This window comes from Scyliorhinus torazame, chromosome X, assembly GCF_047496885.1.
Source record: "Scyliorhinus torazame isolate Kashiwa2021f chromosome X, sScyTor2.1, whole genome shotgun sequence".
Taxonomy (NCBI): Eukaryota; Metazoa; Chordata; class Chondrichthyes; order Carcharhiniformes; family Scyliorhinidae; genus Scyliorhinus; species Scyliorhinus torazame.
In genome coordinates, this window is record NC_092738.1 from 11,683,562 (window position 1) to 11,703,549 (window position 19,988).

Sequence of the window (19,988 nt, forward strand, 5' to 3'; positions counted from 1 at the left end):
CAGTTTGATGACTCCAGTCGGCCAGTTGACCAATCCCAGTTGACCAGTTGAATGACTCCAGTCGGACAGTTGGCCAAATCCAGTTGACCAGTTTAATGAATCCAGTCGGACAGTTGACCAATCCTAGTTGACGAGTTTGATGACTCCAGTCGGAAAGTTGGGCGACTCCCAGTTGACGAGTTTGATGACTCCAGTCGGACAGTTGAGCGACTCCCAGTTGACGAGTTTGATGACTCCAGTCGGACAGTTGGGCGACTCCCAGTTGACCAGTTTGATGACTCCAGTCGGACAGTTGAGCGACTCCCAGTTGACGAGTTTGATGACTCCAGTCGGACAGTTGCGCGACTCCCAGTTGACCAGTTTGATGACTCCAGTCGGACAGTTGAGCGACTCCCAGTTGACCAGTTTGATGTCTCCAGTCGGACAGTTGACCAATCCCAGTTGACGAGTTTGATGACTCCAGTCGGACAGTTGACCAATCCCAGTTGACGAGTTTGATGACTCCAGTCGGACAGTTGACCAATCCCAGTTGACGAGTGTGATGACTCCAGTTGGACAGTTGACCAATCCCGGTTGACGAGTTTGATGACTCCAGTCGGACAGTTGGCCAATCCCAGTTGACCAGTATGATGACTCCAGTCGGGCAGTTGAGCGACTCCCAATTGACGAGTTTGATGACTCCAGTCGGACAGTTGACCAATCCCAGTTGACCAGTTTGATGACTCCAGTCGGACAGTTGAGCGACTCCCAGTTGACGAGTTTGATGACTCCAGTCGGACAGTTGACCAATCCCAGTTGACCAGTTTGATGACGCCAGTCGGACAGTTGAGCGACTCCCAGTTGACGAGTTTGATGACTCCAGTCGGACAGCTGAGCGACTCCCCGTTGACGAGTTTGATGACTCCAGTCGGACAGTTGAGCGACTCCCAGTTGACAAGTTTGATGACTCCAGTCAGACAGTTGACCAATCCCAGTTGAGGAGTTTGATGTCTCCAGTCGGACAGTTGACCAATCCCAGTTGACCAGTTTGATGTCTCCAGTCGGACAGTTGACCAATCCCGGTTGACGAGTTTGATGACTCCAGTCGGACAGTTGACCAATCCCAGTTGACGAGTGTGATGACTCCAGTCGTACAGTTGACCAATCCCAGTTGACCATTTTGATGACTCCAGTCGGACAGTTGACCAATCCCAGTTCACCAGTTTGATGACTCCAGTCGGACAGTTGAGCGACTCCCTGTTGACCAGTTTGATGACTCCAGTCAGACAGTTGACCAGCTCCCAGTTGACCAGTTGAATGACTCCAGTGAGACAGTTGTCCAATCCCAGTTGACCAGTTCGATGACACCAGCCGGACAGTTGACCAATCCCAGTTGACCAGTTTGATGACTACAGTCGGACAGTTGACCAATCCCAGTTGACCAGTTTGATGACTCCAGTCGGACAGTTTAGCGACTCCCAGTTGACCAGTTTGATGACTCCAGTCGGACAGTTGACCAGCTCCCTGTTGACCAGTTCGATGTCTCCAGTCGGACAGTTGACCAGCTCCCAGTTGACCAGTTCGATGACTCCAGTCGGACAGTTGACCAATCCCAGTTGACCAGTTGAATGACTCCAGTCGGACAGTTGAGTGACTCCCAGCTGACCAGTTTGATGACCCCAGTCGCACAGTTGAGAGACTCCCAGTTGACCAGTTCGATGACTCCAGTCGGACAGTTGACCAGCTCCCAGTTGACCAATTTGATGACTCCAGTCGGACAGTTGACCAACCCCAGTTGACCAGTTTGATGACTCCAGTCAGACAGTTGACCAATCCCAGTTGACCAGTTTGATGACTCCAGTCGGACAGTTGACCAATCCCAGTTGACCAGTTGAATGACTCCAGTCGGACAGTTGACCAATCCCAGTTGACCAGTTGAATGACTCCAGTCGGACAGTTGACCAATCCCAGTTGACGAGTTTGATGACTCCAGTCGGACAATTGACCAGCTCCCAGTTGACCAGTTTGATGACTCCAGTCGGACAGTTGACCAATCCCAGTTGACTAGTTTGATGACTCCAGTCGGACAGTTGACCAATCCCAGTTGACCAGTTTGATGACTCCAGTCGGACAGTTGAGCGACTCCCAGTTGACCAGGTTGATGACTCCAGTCGGACAAATGACCAGCCCCCAGTTGACCAGTTTGATGACTCCAGTCGGACAGTTGACCAGCTCCCAGTTGACCAGTTCGATGACTCCAATCGGACAGTTGACCAATCCCAGTTGACCAGTTGAATGACTCCAGTCGGACAGTTGAGTGATTCCCAGCTGACCAGTTTGATGACTCCAGTCGGACAGTTGACCAGCTCCCAGTTGACGAGTTTGATTACTCCAGTCGGACAGTTGACCAATCCCAGTTGACGAGTTTGATGACTCCAGTTGGACAGTTGACCAATCCCAGTTGACCAGTTCAATGACTCCAGTCGGACAGTTGGCCAATCCCAGTTGACCAGTTTGATGATTCCAGTCGGGCAGTTGAGCGACTCCCAGTTGACGAGTTTGATGACTCCAGTCGGACAGTTGACCAATCCCAGTTGACCAGTTTGATGACTCCAGTCGGACAGTTGAGCGACTCCCAGTTGACGAGTTTGATGACTCCAGTCGGACAGCTGAGCGGCTCCCATATGACGAGTTTGATGACTCCAGTCGGACAGTTGAGCGACTCCCAGTTGACCAGTTTGATGACACCAGTCAGACAGTTGACCAATCCCAGTTGACGAGTTTGATGTCTCCAGTCGGACAGTTGACCAATCCCAGTTGACCAGTTTGATGTCTCCAGTCGGACAGTTGACCAAATCCAGTTGACGAGTTTGATGACTCCAGTCGGACAGTTGGGCGACTCCCAGTTGACGAGTTTGATGACTGCAGTCGGACAGTTGAGCGACTCCCAGTTGACGAGTTTGATGACTCCAGTCGGACAGTTGGGCGACTCCCAGTTGACCAGTTTGATGACTCCAGTCGGACAGTTGAGCGACTCCCAGTCGACGAGTTTGATGACTCCAGTCGGACAGTTGAGCGACTCCCAGTTGACCAGTTTGATGACTCCAGTCGGACAGTTGAGCGACTCCCAGTTGACCAGTTTGATGTCTCCAGTCGGACAGTTGACCAATCCCAGTTGACGAGTTTGATGACTCCAGTCGGACAGTTGACCAATCCCAGTTGACGAGTGTGATGACTCCAGTTGGACAGTTGACCAATCCCAGTTGACCAGTTCAATGACTCCAGTCGGACAGTTGGCCAATCCCAGTTGACCAGTTTGATGACTCCAGTCGGGCAGTTGAGTGACTCCCAGTTGACGAGTTTGATGACTCCAGTCGGACAGTTGACCAATCCCAGTTGACGAGTGTGATGACTCCAGTCGGACAGTTGACCAATCCCAGTTGACCAGTTTGATGACTCCAGTCGGACAGTTGAGCGACTCCCAGTTGACGAGTTTGATGACTCCAGTCGGACAGCTGAGCGGCTCCCATATGACGAGTTTGATGACTCCAGTCGGACAGTTGAGCGACTCCCAGTTGACCAGTTTGATGACACCAGTCAGACAGTTGACCAATCCCAGTTGACGAGTTTGATGTCTCCAGTCGGACAGTTGACCAATCCCAGTTGACCAGTTTGATGTCTCCAGTCGGACAGTTGACCAAATCCAGTTGACGAGTTTGATGACTCCAGTCGGACAGTTGGGCGACTCCCAGTTGACGAGTTTGATGACTGCAGTCGGACAGTTGAGCGACTCCCAGTTGACGAGTTTGATGACTCCAGTCGGACAGTTGGGCGACTCCCAGTTGACCAGTTTGATGACTCCAGTCGGACAGTTGAGCGACTCCCAGTCGACGAGTTTGATGACTCCAGTCGGACAGTTGAGCGACTCCCAGTTGACCAGTTTGATGACTCCAGTCGGACAGTTGAGCGACTCCCAGTTGACCAGTTTGATGTCTCCAGTCGGACAGTTGACCAATCCCAGTTGACGAGTTTGATGACTCCAGTCGGACAGTTGACCAATCCCAGTTGACGAGTGTGATGACTCCAGTTGGACAGTTGACCAATCCCAGTTGACCAGTTCAATGACTCCAGTCGGACAGTTGGCCAATCCCAGTTGACCAGTTTGATGACTCCAGTCGGGCAGTTGAGTGACTCCCAGTTGACGAGTTTGATGACTCCAGTCGGACAGTTGACCAATCCCAGTTGACGAGTGTGATGACTCCAGTCGGACAGTTGACCAATCCCAGTTGACCAGTTTGATGACTCCAGTCGGACAGTATACCAATCCCAGTTCACCAGTTTGCTGACTCCAGTCGGACAGTTGAGCGACTCCCTGTTGACCAGTTTGATGACTCCAGTCAGACAGTTGACCAGCTCCCAGTTGACCAGTTGAATGACTCCAGTTAGACAGTTGTCCAATCCCAGTTGACCAGTTCGATGACTCCAGTCGGACAGTTGAGCGACTCCCAGTTGACCAGTTTGATGTCTCCAGTCGGACAGTTGACCAATCCCAGTTGACGAGTTTGATGACTCCAGTCGGACAGTTGACCAATCCCAGTTGACGAGTTTGATGACTCCAGTCGGACAGTTGACCAATCCCAGTTGACGAGTGTGATGACTCCAGTTGGACAGTTGACCAATCCCAGTTGACCAGTTCAATGACTCCAGTCGGACAGTTGGCCAATCCCAGTTGACCAGTTTGATGACTCCAGTCGGGCAGTTGAGCGACTCCCAGTTGACGAGTTTGATGACTCCAGTCGGACAGTTGACCAATCCCAGTTGACCAGTTTGATGACTCCAGTCGGACAGTTGAGCGACTCCCAGTTGACGAGTTTGATGACTCCAGTCGGACAGCTGAGCGGCTCCCATATGACGAGTTTGATGACTCCAGTCGGACAGTTGAGCGACTCCCAGTTGACCAGTTTGATGACACCAGTCAGACAGTTGACCAATCCCAGTTGACGAGTTTGATGTCTCCAGTCGGACAGTTGACCAATCCCAGTTGACCAGTTTGATGTCTCCAGTCGGACAGTTGACCAAATCCAGTTGACCAGTTTAATGACTCCAGTCGGACAGTTGACCAATCCCAGTTGACGAGTTTGATGACTCCAGTCGGACAGTTGGGCGACTCCCAGTTGACGAGTTTGATGACTCCAGTCGGACAGTTGAGCGACTCCCAGTTGACGAGTTTGATGACTCCAGTCGGACAGTTGGGCGACTCCCAGTTGACCAGTTTGATGACTCCAGTCGGACAGTTGAGCGACTCCCAGTCGACGAGTTTGATGACTCCAGTCGGACAGTTGAGCGACTCCCAGTTGACCAGTTTGATGACTCCAGTCGGACAGTTGAGCGACTCCCAGTTGACCAGTTTGATGTCTCCAGTCGGACAGTTGACCAATCCCAGTTGACGAGTTTGATGACTCCAGTCGGACAGTTGACCAATCCCAGTTGACGAGTTTGATGACTCCAGTCGGACAGTTGACCAATCCCAGTTGACGAGTGTGATGACTCCAGTTGGACAGTTGACCAATCCCAGTTGACCAGTTCAATGACTCCAGTCGGACAGTTGGCCAATCCCAGTTGACCAGTTTGATGACTCCAGTCGGGCAGTTGAGTGACTCCCAGTTGACGAGTTTGATGACTCCAGTCAGACAGTTGACCAATCCCAGTTGACGAGTGTGATGACTCCAGTCGGACAGTTGACCAATCCCAGTTGACCAGTTTGATGACTCCAGTCGGACAGTTGACCAATCCCAGTTCACCAGTTTGGTGACTCCAGTCGGACAGTTGAGCGACTCCCTGTTGACCAGTTTGATGACTCCAGTCAGACAGTTGACCAGCTCCCAGTTGACCAGTTGAATGACTCCAGTGAGACAGTTGTCCAATCCCAGTTGACCAGTTCGATGACACCAGCCGGACAGTTGACCAATCCCAGTTGACCAGTTTGATGACTACAGTCGGAAAGTTGACCAATCCCAATTGACCAGTTTGATGACTCCAGTCGGACAGTTTAGCGACTCCCAGTTGACCAGTTTGATGACTCCAGTCGGACAGTTGACCAGCTCCCAGTTGACCAGTTCGATGACTCCAGTCGGACAGTTGACCAATCCCAGTTGACCAGTTGAATGACTCCAGTCGGACAGTTGAGTGACTCCCAGCTGACCAGTTTGATGACCCCAGTCGCACAGTTGACCAATCCCAGTTGACGAGTTTGATGACTCCAGTCGGACAATTGACCAGCTCCCAGTTGACCAGTTTGATGACTCCAGTCGGACAGTTGACCAATCCCAGTTGACTAGTTTGATGACTCCAGTCAGACAGTTGACCAATCCCAGTTGACCAGTTTGATGACTCCAGTCGGACAGTTGAGCGACTCCCAGTTGACCAGGTTGATGACTCCAGTCGGACAAATGACCAGCCCCCAGTTGACCAGTTTGATGACTCCAGTCGGACAGTTGACCAGCTCCCAGTTGACCAGTTCGATGACTCCAATCGGACAGTTGACCAATCCCAGTTGACCAGTTGAATGACTCCAGTCGGACAGTTGAGTGATTCCCAGCTGACCAGTTTGATGACTCCAGTCGGACAGTTGACCAGCTCCCAGTTGACGAGTTTGATTACTCCAGTCGGACAGTTGACCAGTCCCCAGTTGACCAGTTGAATAACTTCAGTCGCCCAATTGAGCGACACCCAGTTTTCCAGTTGAATGACTCCAGTCGGACAGTTGACCAATCCCAGTTGACCAGTTTGATGACTCCAGTCGGACAGTTGACCAATCCCAGTTGACGAGTTTGATGACTCCAGTCGGACAGTTGAGCGACTCCCTGTTGACCAGTTTGATGACTCCAGTCGGACAGTTGTGCGACTTCCAGTTGACCAGTTGAATGACTCCAGTCGGACAGTTGACCAATCCCAGTTGACCAGTTTGATGACTCCAGTCGGCCAGTTGACCAATCCCAGTTGACCAGTTGAATGACTCCAGTCGGACAGTTGACCAAATCCAGTTGACCAGTTTAATGACTCCAGTCGGACAGTTGACCAATCCCAGTTGACGAGTTTGATGACTCCAGTCGGACAGTTGGGCGACTCCCAGTTGACGAGTTTGATGACTCCAGTCGGACAGTTGAGCGACTCCCAGTTGACGAGTTTGATGACTCCAGTCGGACAGTTGAGCGACTTCCAGTTGACGAGTTTGATGAGTCCAGTCGGACAGTTGGGCGACTCCCAGTTGACCAGTTTGATGACTCCAGTCGGACAGTTGAGCGACTCCCAGTCGACGAGTTTGATGACTCCAGTCGGACAGTTGAGCGACTCCCAGTTGACCAGTTTGATGACTCCAGTCGGACAGTTGAGCGACTCCCAGTTGACCAGTTTGATGTCTCCAGTCGGACAGTTGACCAATCCCAGTTGACGAGTTTGATGACTCCAGTCGGACAGTTGACCAATCCCAGTTGACGAGTTTGATGACTCCAGTCGGACAGTTAACCAATCCCAGTTGACGAGTGTGATGACTCCAGTTGGACAGTTGACCAATCCCAGGTGACCAGTTCAATGACTCCAGTCGGACAGTTGACCAATCCCAGTTGACGAGTTTGATGACTCCAGTCGGACAATTGACCAGCTCCCAGTTGACCAGTTTGATGACTCCAGTCGGACAGTTGACCAATCCCAGTTGACTAGTTTGATGACTCCAGTCGGACAGTTGACCAATCCCAGTTGACCAGTTTGATGACTCCAGTCGGACAGTTGAGCGACTCCCAGTTGACCAGGTTGATGACTCCAGTCGGACAAATGACCAGCCCCCAGTTGACCAGTTTGATGACTCCAGTCGGACAGTTGACCAGCTCCCAGTTGACCAGTTCGATGACTCCAATCGGACAGTTGACCAATCCCAGTTGACCAGTTGAATGACTCCAGTCGGACAGTTGAGTGATTCCCAGCTGACCAGTTTGATGACTCCAGTCGGACAGTTGACCAGCTCCCAGTTGACGTGTTTGATTACTCCAGTCGGACAGTTGACCAATCCCAGTTGACGAGTTTGATGACTCCAGTCGGACAGTTGACCAGTCCCCAGTTGACCAGTTGAATAACTTCAGTCGCCCAATTGAGCGACACCCAGTTTTCCAGTTGAATGACTCCAGTCGGACAGTTGACCAATCCCAGTTGACCAGTTTGATGACTCCAGTCGGACAGTTGACCAATCCCAGTTGACGAGTTTGATGACTCCAGTCGGACAGTTGAGCGACTCCCTGTTGACCAGTTTGATGACTCCAGTCGGACAGTTGAGCGACTTCCAGTTGACCAGTTGAATGACTCCAGTCGGACAGTTGACCAATCCCAGTTGACCAGTTTGATGACTCCAGTCGGCCAGTTGACCAATCCCAGTTGACCAGTTGAATGACTCCAGTCGGACAGTTGACCAAATCCAGTTGACCAGTTTAATGACTCCAGTCGGTCAGTTGACCAATCCCAGTTGACGAGTTTGATGACTCCAGTCGGACAGTTGGGCGACTCCCAGTTGACGAGTTTGATGACTCCAGTCGGAAAGTTGAGCGACTCCCAGTTGACGAGTTTGATGACTCCAGTCGGACAGTTGGGCGACTCCCAGTTGACCAGTTTGATGACTCCAGTCGGACAGTTGAGCGACTCCCAGTCGACGAGTTTGATGACTCCAGTCGGACAGTTGAGCGACTCCCAGTTGACCAGTTTGATGACTCCAGTCGGACAGTTGAGCGACTCCCAGTTGACCAGTTTGATGTCTCCAGTCGGACAGTTGACCAATCCCAGTTGACAAGTTTGATGACTCCAGTCGGACAGTTGACCAATCCCAGTTGACGAGTTTGATGACTCCAGTCGGACAGTTGACCAATCCCAGTTGACGAGTGTGATGACTCCAGTTGGACAGTTGACCAATCCCAGGTGACCAGTTCAATGACTCCAGTCGGACAGTTGGCCAATCCCAGTTGACCAGTTTGATGACTCCAGTCGGGCAGTTGAGCGACTCGCAGTTGACGAGTTTGATGACTCCAGTCGGACAGTTGACCAATCCCAGTTGACCAGTTTGATGACTCCAGTCAGACAGTTGACCAGTCCCAGTTGACGAGTTTGATGACTCCAGTCGGACAGCTGAGCGGCTCCCATATGACGAGTTTGATGACTCCAGTCGGACAGTTGAGCGACTCCCAGTTGACCAGTTTGATGACACCAGTCAGACAGTTGACCAATCGCAGTTGACGAGTTTGATGTCTCCAGTCGGACAGTTGACCCATCCCAGTTGACCAGTTTGATGTCTCCAGTCGGACAGTTGACCAATCCCAGTTGACGAGTTTGATGACTCCAGTCGGACAGTTGACCAATCCCAGTTGACGAGTGTGATGACTCCAGTCGGACAGTTGACCAATCCCAGTTGACCAGTTTGATGACTCCAGTCGGACAGTTGACCAATCCCAGTTCACCAGTTTAATGACTTCAGTCGGACAGTTGAGCGACTCCCTGTTGACCAGTTTGATGACTCCAGTCGGACAGTTGAGCAACTCCCAGTTGACCAGTTGAATGGCTCCAGTCGGACAGTTTACCAATCCCAGTTGAGCAGTTTGATGACTCCTGTCAGACAGTTGACCAATCACAGTTGACCAGTTGAATAACTCCAGTCGCACAGTTGAGCGATTCCCAGTTGACGAGTTTGATTATTCCAGTCGGACAGTTGACCAATCCCAGTTGACCAGTTTGATGACTCCAGTCGGACAGTTGAGCGACTCCCAGTTGACCAGTTTGATGACTCCAGTCGGACAGTTGACCAATCCCAGTTGACCACTTGAATAACTCCAGTCGGACAGTTGAGCGACTCCCAGTTGACGAGTTTGATTACTCCAGTCGGACAGTTGACCAATCCCAGTTGACCAGTTTGATGACTCCAGTCGGACAGTTGACCAATCCCAGTTGACGAGTGTGATGACTCCAGTTGGACAGTTGACCAATCCCAGTTGACCAGTTCAATGACTCCAGTCGGACAGTTGACCAATCCCAGTTGACGAGTTTGATGACTCCAGTCGGACAATTGACCAGCTCCCAGTTGACCAGTTTGATGACTCCAGTCGGACAGTTGACCAATCCCAGTTGACTAGTTTGATGACTCCAGTCGGACAGTTGACCAATCCCAGTTGACCAGTTTGATGACTCCAGTCGGACAGTTGAGCGACTCCCAGTTGACCAGGTTGATGACTCCAGTCGGACAAATGACCAGCCCCCAGTTGACCAGTTTGATGACTCCAGTCGGACAGTTGACCAGCTCCCAGTTGACCAGTTCGATGACTCCAATCGGACAGTTGACCAATCCCAGTTGACCAGTTGAATGACTCCAGTCGGACAGTTGAGTGATTCCCAGCTGACCAGTTTGATGACTCCAGTCGGACAGTTGACCAGCTCCCAGTTGACGAGTTTGATTACTCCAGTCGGACAGTTGACCAATCCCAGTTGACGAGTTTGATGACTCCAGTCGGACAGTTGACCAGTCCCCAGTTGACCAGTTGAATAACTTCAGTCGCCCAATTCAGCGACACCCAGTTTTCCAGTTGAATGACTCCAGTCGGACAGTTGACCAATCCCAGTTGACCAGTTTGATGACTCCAGTCGGACAGTTGAGCGACTCCCAGTTGACCAGGTTGATGACTCCAGTCGGACAAATGACCAGCCCCCAGTTGACCAGTTTGATGACTCCAGTCGGGCAGTTGACCAGCTCCCAGTTGACCAGTTCGATGACTCCAATCGGACAGTTGACCAATCCCAGTTGACCAGTTGAATGACTCCAGTCGGACAGTTGAGTGATTCCCAGCTGACCAGTTTGATGACTCCAGTCGGACAGTTGACCAGCTCCCAGTTGACGAGTTTGATTACTCCAGTCGGACAGTTGACCAATCCCAGTTGACGAGTTTGATGACTCCAGTCGGACAGTTGACCAGTCCCCAGTTGACCAGTTGAATAACTTCAGTCGCCCAATTGAGCGACACCCAGTTTTCCAGTTGAATGACTCCAGTCGGACAGTTGACCAATCCCAGTTGACCAGTTTGATGACTCCAGTCGGACAGTTGACCAATCCCAGTTGACGAGTTTGATGACTCCAGTCGGACAGTTGAGCGACTCCCTGTTGACCAGTTTGATGACTCCAGTCGGACAGTTGTGCGACTTCCAGTAGACCAGTTGAATGACTCCAGTCGGACAGTTGACCAATCCCAGTTGACCAGTTTGATGACTCCAGTCGGCCAGTTGACCAATCCCAGTTGACCAGTTGAATGACTCCAGTCGGACAGTTGTGCGACTTCCAGTTGACCAGTTGAATGACTCCAGTCGGACAGTTGACCAATCCCAGTTGACCAGTTTGATGACTCCAGTCGGCCAGTTGACCAATCCCAGTTGACCAGTTGAATGACTCCAGTCGGACAGTTGACCAAATCCAGTTGACCAGTTTAATGACTCCAGTCGGACAGTTGACCAATCCCAGTTGACGAGTTTGATGACTCCAGTCGGACAGTTGGGCGACTCCCAGTTGACGAGTTTGATGACTCCAGTCGGACAGTTGAGCGACTCCCAGTTGACGAGTTTGATGACTCCAGTCGGACAGTTGAGCGACTCCCAGTTGACGAGTTTGATGACTCCAGTCGGACAGTTGGGCGACTCCCAGTTGACCAGTTTGATGACTCCAGTCGGACAGTTGAGCGACTCCCAGTCGACGAGTTTGATGACTCCAGTCGGACAGTTGAGCGACTCCCAGTTGACCAGTTTGATGACTCCAGTCGGACAGTTGAGCGACTCCCAGTTGACCAGTTTGATGTCTCCAGTCGGACAGTTGACCAATCCCAGTTGACGAGTTTGATGACTCCAGTCGGACAGTTGACCAATCCCAGTTGACGAGTTTGATGACTCCAGTCGGACAGTTAACAAATCCCAGTTGACGAGTGTGATGACTCTAGTTGGACAGTTGACCAATCCCAGGTGACCAGTTCAATGACTCCAGTCGGACAGTTGACCAATCCCAGTTGACGAGTTTGATGACTCCAGTCGGACAATTGACCAGCTCCCAGTTGACCAGTTTGATGACTCCAGTCGGACAGTTGACCAATCCCAGTTGACTAGTTTGATGACTCCAGTCGGACAGTTGACCAATCCCAGTTGACCAGTTTGATGACTCCAGTCGGACAGTTGAGCGACTCCCAGTTGACCAGGTTGATGACTCCAGTCGGACAAATGACCAGCCCCCAGTTGACCAGTTTGATGACTCCAGTCGGACAGTTGACCAGCTCCCAGTTGACCAGTTCGATGACTCCAATCGGACAGTTGACCAATCCCAGTTGACCAGTTGAATGACTCCAGTCGGACAGTTGAGTGATTCCCAGCTGACCAGTTTGATGACTCCAGTCGGACAGTTGACCAGCTCCCAGTTGACGAGTTTGATTACTCCAGTCGGACAGTTGACCAATCCCAGTTGACGAGTTTGATGACTCCAGTCGGACAGTTGACCAGTCCCCAGTTGACCAGTTGAATAACTTCAGTCGCCCAATTGAGCGACACCCAGTTTTCCAGTTGAATGACTCCAGTCGGACAGTTGACCAATCCCAGTTGACCAGTTTGATGACTCCAGTCGGACAGTTGACCAATCCCAGTTGACGAGTTTGATGACTCCAGTCGGACAGTTGAGCGACTCCCTGTTGACCAGTTTGATGACTCCAGTCGGACAGTTGAGCGACTTCCAGTTGACCAGTTGAATGACTCCAGTCGGACAGTTGACCAATCCCAGTTGACCAGTTTGATGACTCCAGTCGGCCAGTTGACCAATCCCAGTTGACCAGTTGAATGACTCCAGTCGGACAGTTGACCAAATCCAGTTGACCAGTTTAATGACTCCAGTCGGTCAGTTGACCAATCCCAGTTGACGAGTTTGATGACTCCAGTCGGACAGTTGGGCGACTCCCAGTTGACGAGTTTGATGACTCCAGTCGGAAAGTTGAGCGACTCCCAGTTGACGAGTTTGATGACTCCAGTCGGACAGTTGGGCGACTCCCAGTTGACCAGTTTGATGACTCCAGTCGGACAGTTGAGCGACTCCCAGTCGACGAGTTTGATGACTCCAGTCGGACAGTTGAGCGACTCCCAGTTGACCAGTTTGATGACTCCAGTCGGACAGTTGAGCGACTCCCAGTTGACCAGTTTGATGTCTCCAGTCGGACAGTTGACCAATCCCAGTTGACAAGTTTGATGACTCCAGTCGGACAGTTGACCAATCCCAGTTGACGAGTTTGATGACTCCAGTCGGACAGTTGACCAATCCCAGTTGACGAGTGTGATGACTCCAGTTGGACAGTTGACCAATCCCAGGTGACCAGTTCAATGACTCCAGTCGGACAGTTGGCCAATCCCAGTTGACCAGTTTGATGACTCCAGTCGGGCAGTTGAGCGACTCGCAGTTGACGAGTTTGATGACTCCAGTCGGACAGTTGACCAATCCCAGTTGACCAGTTTGATGACTCCAGTCAGACAGTTGACCAGTCCCAGTTGACGAGTTTGATGACTCCAGTCGGACAGCTGAGCGGCTCCCATATGACGAGTTTGATGACTCCAGTCGGACAGTTGAGCGACTCCCAGTTGACAAGTTTGATGACACCAGTCAGACAGTTGACCAATCGCAGTTGACGAGTTTGATGTCTCCAGTCGGACAGTTGACCCATCCCAGTTGACCAGTTTGATGTCTCCAGTCGGACAGTTGACCAATCCCAGTTGACGAGTTTGATGACTCCAGTCGGACAGTTGACCAATCCCAGTTGACGAGTGTGATGACTCCAGTCGGACAGTTGACCAATCCCAGTTGACCAGTTTGATGACTCCAGTCGGACAGTTGACCAATCCCAGTTCACCAGTTTAATGACTTCAGTCGGACAGTTGAGCGACTCCCTGTTGACCAGTTTGATGACTCCAGTCGGACAGTTGAGCAACTCCCAGTTGACCAGTTGAATGGCTCCAGTCGGACAGTTTACCAATCCCAGTTGAGCAGTTTGATGACTCCTGTCAGACAGTTGACCAATCACAGTTGACCAGTTGAATAACTCCAGTCGCACAGTTGAGCGATTCCCAGTTGACGAGTTTGATTATTCCAGTCGGACAGTTGACCAATCCCAGTTGACCAGTTTGATGACTCCAGTCGGACAGTTGAGCGACTCCCAGTTGACCAGTTTGATGACTCCAGTCGGACAGTTGACCAATCCCAGTTGACCACTTGAATAACTCCAGTCGGCAGTTGAGCGACTCCCAGTTGACGAGTTTGATTACTCCAGTCGGACAGTTGACCAATCCCAGTTGACCAGTTTGATGACTCCAGTCGGACAGTTGACCAATCCCAGTTGACGAGTGTGATGACTCCAGTTGGACAGTTGACCAATCCCAGTTGACCAGTTCAATGACTCCAGTCGGACAGTTGACCAATCCCAGTTGACGAGTTTGATGACTCCAGTCGGACAATTGACCAGCTCCCAGTTGACCAGTTTGATGACTCCAGTCGGACAGTTGACCAATCCCAGTTGACTAGTTTGATGACTCCAGTCGGACAGTTGACCAATCCCAGTTGACCAGTTTGATGACTCCAGTCGGACAGTTGAGCGACTCCCAGTTGACCAGGTTGATGACTCCAGTCGGACAAATGACCAGCCCCCAGTTGACCAGTTTGATGACTCCAGTCGGACAGTTGACCAGCTCCCAGTTGACCAGTTCGATGACTCCAATCGGACAGTTGACCAATCCCAGTTGACCAGTTGAATGACTCCAGTCGGACAGTTGAGTGATTCCCAGCTGACCAGTTTGATGACTCCAGTCGGACAGTTGACCAGCTCCCAGTTGACGAGTTTGATTACTCCAGTCGGACAGTTGACCAATCCCAGTTGACGAGTTTGATGACTCCAGTCGGACAGTTGACCAGTCCCCAGTTGACGAGTTGAATAACTTCAGTCGCCCAATTCAGCGACACCCAGTTTTCCAGTTGAATGACTCCAGTCGGACAGTTGACCAATCCCAGTTGACCAGTTTGATGACTCCAGTCGGACAGTTGACCAATCCCAGTTGACGAGTTTGATGACTCCAGTCGGACAGTTGAGCGACTCCCTGTTGACCAGTTTGATGACTCCAGTCGGACAGTTGAGCGACTTACAGTTGACCAGTTGAATGACTCCAGTCGGACAGTTGACCAATCCCAGTTGACCAGTTTGATGACTCCAGTCGGCCAGTTGACCAATCCCAGTTGACCAGTTGAATGACTCCAGTCGGACAGTTGACCAAATCCAGTTGACCAGTTTGATGACTCCAGTCGGACAGTTGAGCGACTCCCAGTTGACCAGGTTGATGACTCCAGTCGGACAAATGACCAGCCCCCAGTTGACCAGTTTGATGACTCCAGTCGGACAGTTGACCAGCTCCCAGTTGACCAGTTCGATGACTCCAATCGGACAGTTGACCAATCCCAGTTGACCAGTTGAATGACTCCAGTCGGACAGTTGAGTGATTCCCAGCTGACCAGTTTGATGACTCCAGTCGGACAGTTGACCAGCTCCCAGTTGACGAGTTTGATTACTCCAGTCGGACAGTTGACCAATCCCAGTTGACGAGTTTGATGACTCCAGTCGGACAGTTGACCAGTCCCCAGTTGACGAGTTGAATAACTTCAGTCGCCCAATTCAGCGACACCCAGTTTTCCAGTTGAATGACTCCAGTCGGACAGTTGACCAATCCCAGTTGACCAGTTTGATGACTCCAGTCGGACAGTTGACCAATCCCAGTTGACGAGTTTGATGACTCCAGTCGGACAGTTGAGCGACTCCCTGTTGACCAGTTTGATGACTCCAGTCGGACAGTTGAGCGACTTACAGTTGACCAGTTGAATGACTCCAGTCGGACAGTTGACCAATCCCAGTTGACCAGTTTGATGACTCCAGTCGGCCAGTTGACCAATCCCAGTTGACCAGTTGAATGACTCCAGTCGGACAGTTGACCAAATCCAGTTGACCAGTTTAATGACTCCAGTCGGTCAGTTGACCAATCCCAGTTGACGAGTTTGATGACTCCAGTCGGACAGTTGGGCGACTCCCAGTTGACGAGTTTGATGACTCCAGTCGGACAGTTGAGCGACTCCCAGTTGACCAGTTTGATGTCTCCAGTCGGACAGTTGACCAATCCCAGTTGACGAGTTTGATGACTCCAGTCGGACAGTTGACCAATCCCAGTTGACGAGTTTGATGACTCCAGTCGGACAGTTGACCAATCCCAGTTGACGAGTGTGATGACTCCAGTTGGACAGTTGACCAATCCCAGGTGACCAGTTCAATGACTCCAGTCGGACAGTTGGCCAATCCCAGTTGACCAGTTTGATGACTCCAGTCGGGCAGTTGAGCGACTCCCAGTTGACGAGTTTGATGACTCCAGTCGGACAGTTGACCAATCCCAGTTGACCAGTTTGATGACTCCAGTCAGACAGTTGACCAGTCCCAGTTGACGAGTTTGATGACTCCAGTCGGACAGCTGAGCGGCTCCCATATGACGAGTTTGATGACTCCAGTCGGACAGTTGAGCGACTCCCAGTTGACCAGTTTGATGACACCAGTCAGACAGTTGACCAATCGCAGTTGACGAGTTTGATGTCTCCAGTCGGACAGTTGACCAATCCCAGTTGACCAGTTTGATGTCTCCAGTCGGACAGTTGACCAATCCCAGTTGACGAGTTTGATGACTCCAGTCGGACAGTTGACCAATCCCAGTTGACGAGTGTGATGACTCCAGTCGGACAGTTGACCAATCCCAGTTGACCAGTTTGATGACTCCAGTCGGACAGTTGACCAATCCCAGTTCACCAGTTTAATGACTTCAGTCGGACAGTTGAGCGACTCCCTGTTGACCAGTTTGATGACTCCAGTCGGACAGTTGAGCAACTCCCAGTTGACCAGTTGAATGGCTCCAGTCGGACAGTTTACCAATCCCAGTTGAGCAGTTTGATGACTCCTGTCAGACAGTTGACCAATCACAGTTGACCAGTTGAATAACTCCAGTCGCACAGTTGAGCGATTCCCAGTTGACGAGTTTGATTATTCCAGTCGGACAGTTGACCAATCCCAGTTGACCAGTTTGATGACTCCAGTCGGACAGTTGAGCGACTCCCAGTTGACCAGTTTGATGACTCCAGTCGGACAGTTGACCAATCCCAGTTGACCACTTGAATAACTCCAGTCGGACAGTTGAGCGACTCCCAGTTGACGAGTTTGATTACTCCAGTCGGACAGTTGACCAATCCCAGTTGACCAGTTTGATGACTCCAGTCGGACAGTTGACCAATCCCAGTTGACGAGTTTGATGACTCCAGTCGGACAGTTGACAAGCTCCCAGTTGACCAGTTCGATGACTCCAGTCGGACAGTTGACCAATCCCAGTTGACCAGTTTGATGACTCCAGCCTGACAGTTGACCAGCTCCCAGTTGACCAGTTCGATGACTCCAGTCGGAGAGTTGACCAGCCCCCAGTTGACCAGTTGAATAACTTCAGTCGCACAGTTGAGCGACACCCAGTTGACCAGTTGAATGACTCCAGTCGGATTGTTGACCAATCCCAGTTGACCAGTTTGATGACGCCAGTCGGAGAGTTGACCAATCCCAGTTGACCAGTTTGATGACTCCAGTCGGACAGTTGAGCGACTCGCAGTTGACCAGTTTGATATCTCCAGTCGGACAGTTGACCAATCCCAGTTGACCAGTTTGATGACTCCAGTCGGACATTTGACCAATCCCAGTTGACCAGTTTGATGACTCCAGTCGGACAGTTGAGCGACTCCCAGTTGACCAGTTTGATGACTCCAGTCGGACAGTTGAACAGCTCCCAGTTGACCAGTTTGATGACTCCAGTGAGACAGTTGACCAATCACAGTTGACCAGTTGAATAACTCCAATCGGACAGTTGACCAATCACAGTTGACCAGTTGAATGACTCCAGTCGGACAGTTGACCAATCCCAGTTGACCAGTTTGATGACTCCAGTCGGACAGTTGACCAACCCCAGTTGACCAGATTGATGACTCCAGTCGGACAGTTGAGCGACTGCCAGTTGACCAGTTTGATGACTCCAGTCGGACAGTTGACCAATCCCAGTTGACCAGTTGAATGACTCCTGTCGGACAGTTGACCAATCCCAGTTGACCGATTTGATGACTCCAGTTGGACAGTTGAGCGACACCCAGTTGACCAGTTTGATGACTCCAGTCGGACAGTTGACCAGCTCCCAGTTGACCAGTGTAATGACTCTAGTCGGACAGTTGGCCAATCCCAGTTGACCAGTTTGATGACTCCAGTCGGACAGTTGACCAATCCCAGTTGACTAGTTTGATGACTCCAGTCGGACAGTTGACCAATCCCAGTTGACCAGTTTGATGACTCCAGTCGGACAGTTGAGCGACTCCCAGTTGACCAGGTTGATGACTCCAGTCGGACAATTGACCAGCCCCCAGTTGACCAGTTTGATGTCTCCAGTCGGACAGTTCACCAGCTCCCAGTTGACCAGTTCGATGACTCCAATCGGACAGTTGACCAATCCCAGTTGACCAGTTGAATGACTCCAGTCGGACAGTTGAGTGATTCCCAGCTGACCAGTTTGATGACTCCAGTCGGATAGTTGACCAGCTCCCAGTTGACGAGTTTGATGACTCCAGTCGGACAATTGACCAATCCCAGTTGACCAGTTTGATGACTACAGTCGGAAAGTCGACCAATCCCAGTTGACCAGTTCGATGACTCCAGTCGGACAGTTGACCAGCTCCCTGTTGACCAGTTCGATGTCTCCAGTCGGACAGTTGACCAGCTCCCAGTTGACCAGTTCGATGACTCCAGTCGGACAGTTGACCAATCCCAGTTGACCAGTTGAATGACTCCAGTCGGACAGTTGAGTGACTCCCAGCTGACCAGTTTGATGACCCCAGTCGCACAGTTGAGAGACTCCCAGTTAACCAGTTCGATGACTCCAGTCGGACAGTTGACCAGCTCCCAGTTGACCAGTTTGATGACTCCAGTCGGACAGTTGACCAACCCCAGTTGACCAGTTTGATGACTCCAGTCAGACAGTTGACCAATCCCAGTTGACCAGTTTGATGACTCCAGTCGGACAGTTGACCAATCCCAGTTGACCAGTTGAATGACTCCAGTCGGACAGTTGACCAATCCCAGTTGACCAGTTGAATGACTCCAGTCGGACAGTTGACCAATCCCAGTTGACCAGTTTGATGACTCCAGTCGGACAATTGACCAGCTCCCAGTTGACCAGTTTGATGACTCCAGTCGGACAGTTGACCAATCCCAGTTGACTAGTTTGATGACTCCAGTCGGACAGTTGACCAATCCCAGTTGACCAGTTTGATGACTCCAGTCGGACAGTTGAGCGACTCCCAGTTGACCAGGTTGATGACTCCAGTCGGACAAATGACCAGCCCCCAGTTGACCAGTTTGATGACTCCAGTCGGACAGTTGACCAGCTCCCAGTTGACCAGTTCGATGACTCCAATCGGACAGTTGACCAATCCCAGTTGACCAGTTGAATGACTCCAGTCGGACAGTTGAGTGATTCCCAGCTGACCAGTTTGATGACTCCAGTCGGACAGTTGACCAGCTCCCAGTTGACGAGTTTGATTACTCCAGTCGGACAGTTGACCAATCCCAGTTGACGAGTTTGATGACTCCAGTCGGACAGTTGACCAGTCCCCAGTTGACCAGTTGAATAACTTCAGTCGCCCAATTGAGCGACACCCAGTTTTCCAGTTGAATGACTCCAGTCGGACAGTTGACCAATCCCAGTTGACCAGTTTGATGACTCCAGTCGGACAGTTGACCAATCCCAGTTGACGAGTTTGATGACTCCAGTCGGACAGTTGAGCGACTCCCTGTTGACCAGTTTGATGACTCCAGTCG